This window comes from Neomonachus schauinslandi, chromosome 11 (genome assembly GCF_002201575.2).
Source record: "Neomonachus schauinslandi chromosome 11, ASM220157v2, whole genome shotgun sequence".
Taxonomy (NCBI): domain Eukaryota; kingdom Metazoa; phylum Chordata; class Mammalia; order Carnivora; family Phocidae; genus Neomonachus; species Neomonachus schauinslandi.
The window spans coordinates 96,882,822-96,889,485 of NC_058413.1; positions in this window are offsets into that span (position 1 = coordinate 96,882,822).

Consider the following 6,664-nt stretch of genomic DNA (forward strand, 5'->3'; position numbering starts at 1 on the left):
TATTTATTTATTTATTTATTTATTTATTTATTTATTTATTTATTTATGAGAAAGAGAGTGAGAGAGAAAGCATGAGCAAGGTGGAGGGGCAGAGGGAGAGGGAGAAGTAGACTCTCTGCTGAGCAGGGAGCCCGATGCGGGGCTCGATCCCAGGACCCTGGGTTCATGACCTGAGCTGAAGGCAGACACTTAACCTGCTAAGCCACCCAGGCACACTGTGTTATCCATTTATTTAGATTTTCCATGATTTTTTCATTTAAGTTTTATAGTTTTCAGCATACAGATCCTGTTCCTATTTTATTACCTTTACAGCTAGGTATTTAATCACATGTTAACATAAATAATAATTTTATTAAAATAACTATATTTTTCAAAACAAAAAAATAAGAACAGTGGCATTGTTTTACTTTTGCAAATCTCTTTACTATCTGGCTTAACAAAAGATAGCTGGATTCTTATACTTCTTCAGTATTCAATCTGTTGTGATATGTTGTTTGGGTTGAAATATCTGAAGAAAGATCTCATACAGATACAGAGTTGGAAAGTGAAAAAGTATTTTTTAAAAAAAAGATTTTATTTATTTATTTATTTGAGAGAGAGAGAGAGCACACAGAGGGAGAGTGAGAGGGAGAAGCAGACTCTTTGCTGGGCAGAGAGCCTGATGTGGGGCTCGATCCCAGGATCCTGAGATCATGACCTGAGCTGAAGGCAGATGCTTAACCGACTGAGCCACCCAGGTGCCCCATGAAAGAGTATTTTAATAGCCTTTTCAAATAATTGTGGATACTTTAATACCGTATGCAAACTTGACAAGTAGCAGTTTGGTAAAAGTTAGTTGCAATGTGGAATTTGAAATCTGTCAATGAACTTTTTGTACATGGTTGTCTTACAATCTCTTGGTCTTTGTTGCACTCTCAATGGATTGTTTACCCATGTCTACTTTTGTAACATCATGCATTGATCATTTAGAAAATATTGGTTCTGAGTTATGAACGTCTTCCGGATGTTGACACGTTTCATTATACAATATAAAAAACAATATCTATTCATATCACCACTGATCTCATCAGAAAAGTCTTTAAGGATCGGGAAGCTCCTGGTGAAGGATCCAAATTTTCCAAAATTCTAATTTTCAATTGAAAGTTTAAATTATATCATCTGTAACAAACACTGTCAGATGTTTTCTTTGAGGTGACAATCTCATTTTGTTCATTTTTGAGAAAATGGTTGCCAACTATCAAGTCGGAGTAATCATAGTTTGTCAATCTTCTTTCAAGTAAAAATGGTGTTTCATGAAAAAAGTGGCGAGTTCAGCCCACAGCTGAAACATACAAGTGCTTTTTCTCAAAACAACCTCAGAATTTCGGTATGCAACGGAAGTGCTTTCATTTTTTTCACACTGAATATTAAAAAGACATGTATTTGGGAATTGAGATTTAAATAAATTAATAACTTCCAATAATTAATCATTTCTACTCCTTCACCAAGGATGTTCCTAAGCGAAACTGGCAAGTGTGTGGTGGTGAAGTGACTAGAAGCACAGTTTGGTGCCCTCACCTTGATTCGTGAGAAGGAGCCAATGGTTTTGTCCACCATTGTTCTTGTGCCATTGGTGCAAAAGTCAACACAATGAAAAAGGCAAATGACATCATAGTATTATTATGAAAATAGTTTTGACACGCTGATCCCCTGAAAAGTTCCCAGACACTCCCGCACTTGGAGGACTGCCACATTAGACCACACAACAAGACAAACTTGGAAATCTGCTGGTGTTGACTTTGGATAGTTGCTTCCTGGAAATTGTTTTTGAACCATGTCTTTATCTGCCCCCCCTACTGCCCACTTTCAGGAAAAAGTGAACAATCTCTCATCTAAAGAAGCGGAAGGCTAGTTAGCTTTCTGCCGTGATGTTGGGTCTTGTTGAAAAAGAGAGATGTTGATTTAACTGCAGTTTAATGAAGAGCTCAGTGGGTGGGAGAAAGAAGAGTGGGGATTTGTATTTCCTTAACTTTCTGGACTTGATGCATCCCAGGCGAGGGCTCTAATTTTAGTTAGAAACACTCCAGTCAGGGCGCCTGGGTGGCTCAGTTGGTGAAGCATCTGCCTTTTGCTCAGGACATAATCCCAGGGTCCTGGAATCCAGTCCCATGTTGGACTCCCTGTTCAGTGGGGAGTCTGCTTCTCCCTCTGCCCCTCACCCCCGTGCGACCCCGCCACTCGTACTCTCAATATCTGCTCTCTCTCTTTCAAATAAATAAATAAAATCTCTGAAAAAGAGAGAGAGAGAGGAACACTCCAATCACTCCACCCCATTGGGGAAGCATGGCTGACGCCCTCAATATCAACAGTGAAATCTGGGTGAGGTCTGTCTCGTGGTGGGACTAGAGATTAGTACTCCATCAGGTTCTTCTCTGATAAACCTTCTCACTGGACTAATGAATGCTCCAAACCAGTTGAATTCAACAAATTGTCGCAAGCACTTACTGGTGCCGAGGACTGTGTTAAATGTTGGGAGTGGGGTCTGAGGTAGAGGTGGAGACGCATACCTGCCCTTTATCATGGTGTCCTCCCCTTGGCCCTTTCCAGCCGGATCTATTTTTAAAGTGTCATTGTTTTTGTGATTTTGTAACTTTGCTCTCACTACAGGAGAATTTTTAAAAATCAAAACAATCCTGGAAACTATACAAATAATATAAAAAGAAATATTTGTGGGAAGTATCATGCTATAAACTCTCCACATCATCACACACTTGATCTCATTTAATCTTCAACAACAATATGAAGTAGATACTATTGCAAAGAAGAAATTAAAAATCACTTTAAATCCCACCATCCAGGGCACCTTGGTGGCTCAGTCAGTTAAGTGTCTGCCTTCAGCTCAGGTCATGATCCCAGGGTCCTGGGATCGAGGCCCACATCAGGTTCCCTGCTCAGCGGGAAGCCTGCTTCTCCCTCTCCCTCTGCCTCTGCCCTCGCTCATGCTCTCTCTGTTGCGCACACACTCCCTCTCTCAAATAAATAAATAAAATCTTAAAAAAATAAATCCCACCATCCGAAGGTAAATATTCTTTGCATTTTGGTAACATCTATTTACACCTCTATGCATTCATAGGGAGAGGGCTACAATTTTATGTAAATTGGATCATATTTTACAGATTATTTTGTATCTTGATTTCATTTTCTCAACAATATGAGATAAGTACCTTCCCCAAAGGGCTGGATATTATTATCTTTAACAGTTGTAGCATATTCCATTGTATAGATATATCAATTTACTTAACCTGCCAGTGAACATCTAAGTTGGGGTAGTTTCCAGAGTTTGCTTTCTAAACACTGTTGCCATGAGTAAATTTCAATAAGCAGGATTGTTTACATTTCTATTCCAAATGCTGAACTGTTTTTCAGAAGAGTTGAATTAACTTCTCTACCTCAAACAGTGTCCAAACAGTGTCTGCTACTTTTTTCTGCAAAGAATGCTGAGGGCAGGGCGCCTGGGTGGTTCAGATGGTTAAGCGTCTGCCTTCGGCTCAGGTCATGATCCCAGGGTCCTGGGATCGAGTCCCGCATCGGGCTCCCTGCTCCGCGGGAAGCCTTCTTCTCCCTCTGCCTCTCTCTCTCTGTCTCTAATGAATAAATAAATAAAATCTTAAAAAAAAAAAAAAAGAATGCTGAGGGCAGATGTGAGAGAGTGCAGGTGAATGTGTTCTTGTGTGAATACCTGTGTGTCTGTGTGAGCTGTGCACGTGTGTGAGGGTTGGTTTATTCATTCAACAAATGTTTCTGAGCATCTACCATGAGGCAGGTAGGGATGCAGCTGTGATAAACTCAGCGTGATCCTGTCTCTCATGGGATCAAACATACTTTTTTGAGGGGGGGGAGGGAGCCCATGCATGCACATATGGGGTGGGGAGGGGCAGAGAGAGAGAGAATCTTAAGCAGGCTCCATGCCCAGTGTGCAGCCCGATGCAGGGCTCTATCTCACGACTCTGGGATCATGACCTGAGCTGAGATCAAGAGTTGGATGCTTAACTGACTAAGCCACCCAGGTGCCCCTAAGACATATATTTTTTTAAAAACCTGCCATAACCGTGTGAAAAAAAGTTATATGAAGATATGGCCACTTATAACTGGGCTCTGCCTTGGTCTAGTGATGGTGGCCAGGGTAGTAGAGGAAATCAGAGAAGGCTTCCTTGAAAAAGGGCTTAGGGCTAAGGTCTGAAGGCTAAGGAGGCATTAACCAGACCGAGATTAGCAGGACGCATGTTCCAGTGGAGAGAAAGTTTTACATCCCTTTTTCCACCCTCAGTGGGAACCATCTTGCCAGGAGAATCTCCTGCCATTCCCCACATTCCTGCCTTTCCCCCTCAGTTCGCTCTTCTCCCACCTCTTTTCCCTCCCGAGGCAGGAGGAGCACATCTTGGAGAATGCAAAGAAGACCGGAGAGGTTGGAGCCCAGAGAGTGAGGCAGGAGCGTGGGGCCCACGGGTGCTGAAGAGGAGGCAGGACCTTGTGTCTGAACATGCCCGTGCCTTTGAGCACATGTGTGACCATCTGAGAGCTGTTGGCAGGTGTATGAGGCGGCTGGTTCTCAAAGTGTGGTCCCCTGACCAGAAGTATCAGCATCCCCTTGTTGGGGGGGGGGGGCAGTGGGCAGCAGTTTGTGATTTAACCCCTGGCGGTTGAGATTTGCACATCAGTTTGAAAAGCATTCCCAGAGGACGTGAGTGTCTGAATGCACCTGTGTGGGACAGGCTTTGGGATATTTGACTTGCAGGTGGAGGTTTGCATGGAGGCATCCTCGTGGCAGGAAACTCACCCCATCTTCTTGACTTTGTCCTCTCAAAGCACTCCCAAGTCTAGCGCAGGCACTCTGGGCCACTTAGCAGATATTAAATGACGATGGTAATGAAGATAGGTAGATAGGTCTCCAGCTGAGCCCCTATTTCTCACCAGTCCTTGGGCAGAGCAGCCACGAGGTGCCCTTCTTTTATCACAGACAGAAATCTAATCTCAATGGTGCAGAAAGCAGGAAATTCACAATGGGAGAGCAAGAGAAATGGCCTATTCAGAGTGGAAAAATACCTCCTTGCACGGCCCCTAAGCTGATGGCCAGGGCAAAGAGAACAATTTCCTGCCTATCCCTGGCTAACGGCTCTGGTGTGCAGGGAGAGACAGAGAGGGCGGGGCAGGTGCTAGGGCCTGGGCCCCACACAGGGCAGGGCTTGCGGGTGGCTGGTGGCTGTGAGAAGGTGTCCTTGTATCATAGGATCATGCACGGTGGGAGCCCGGGGAGCAGAATCTCCTCCTGGGAAGAAGGGGTCAGAGTGCCTGAAAGCCAAGCACTAAGGTTGCATCTTCACCAAACGAAACCCCAAATGAAACCCCAAACGAGTACCCGATTTGCACCTAGATTCGTGTCCTGGCTCTGCCGCTTATCGACTCGGCGACTCTGAGGAAGTTGCTTCAGTTCTTTCGGGCTCAGTTTCCCCGTCTTGGAAATAGGGGTGATGGATCATAGGGTCTGCATCGCAGGGCTGATCTTCGGATTAAGTGAGGTGATGCATGTGAACTCATTAGCACTGTGCCAGGCATACAGGAAATGCTCACTTCAAATTGGCAGTGGCTTGACATGCAGTTCCCTGGCTCTGTAACCTGAGCCAGCTCAGTGAGTTCAGCTGGGTTGATCAGGGTCCCCCAGACACAGGGTGGGGCCGGTGATGCTTGCATCCCTCCCAGAGCACCCAGGGTCCTGGTGGTCTGCAAAGGTGTCAAGGTCAGATGCAGGGGGCATGTTACATGGCGACCTGCCTCGTTCCATGCCTGGCATGTGGTAGGGTCATAGTGGGTGTCAGTTAAAGATAAGATTCTATCTTGGGGCTGGTCAAAGTGGGTTTAGTGAGGACAGGGAAGTCAAGAAAGGATTATTGACTGAGCAATTGTCATTGCTAGTCAGCATGTACTTTCTGAGGGTTAGCTTGATCGGTCCCCACAAGAACCCTATGGAATAGAGAGTAGCCTTAATACCATCTTCCCAGAGAGGAAATGGACACTCAGAGAAGTCAGGTGACTTGTTCAAGACCAGCAGTCCTGGATTCTAATTCGCGGCTCCCCATGCTCATCCTACCAGCCTCTTACTCCTTTTCCAAAGGAACCTGCTCTTCAGCGTGGAACCTGCAGACAGCGTTATCGATTCAACCGCTGAGCGAGAATTATTTGCCAAAGAAAGAAATTGACCAGCCTCACTCGTTTTGCCCACTCTGACGACAAAGGTAGTTCTTCCGTCTGCTTGGCCTTGACCTCTCCTATTATAAGCAAAATCCCTTCTCTTTTGTTCAGTCCTCAGCACAGGGCAGCTGGGAACACTTAAGTTATGTGCTCTGTGCATGGCAGCTCTTAGGAAAGAATAGGAAGCTAAAAATAAACCCACTTGGGTGGTGTCTCTGGGGCCTCCTGTAATGATAAAGCGGGGGGTTGGACTCCGAGGGGAGGGGGGGGAGAGCAGAATTCTGACAGCAGATTCAGAAGCCTTGGCCTCACAGATAGAGTTTCCCAGTTCACAGAGCTGTCTCCCAGGCCCTGGTCAGCTTTCTTAGCAGCCCAACGGGGTGGGTGGGGGCTCAGGAAGTCTGTGCCATGGGCCCTCCCCTTTGGGCAGCCGCCAGTC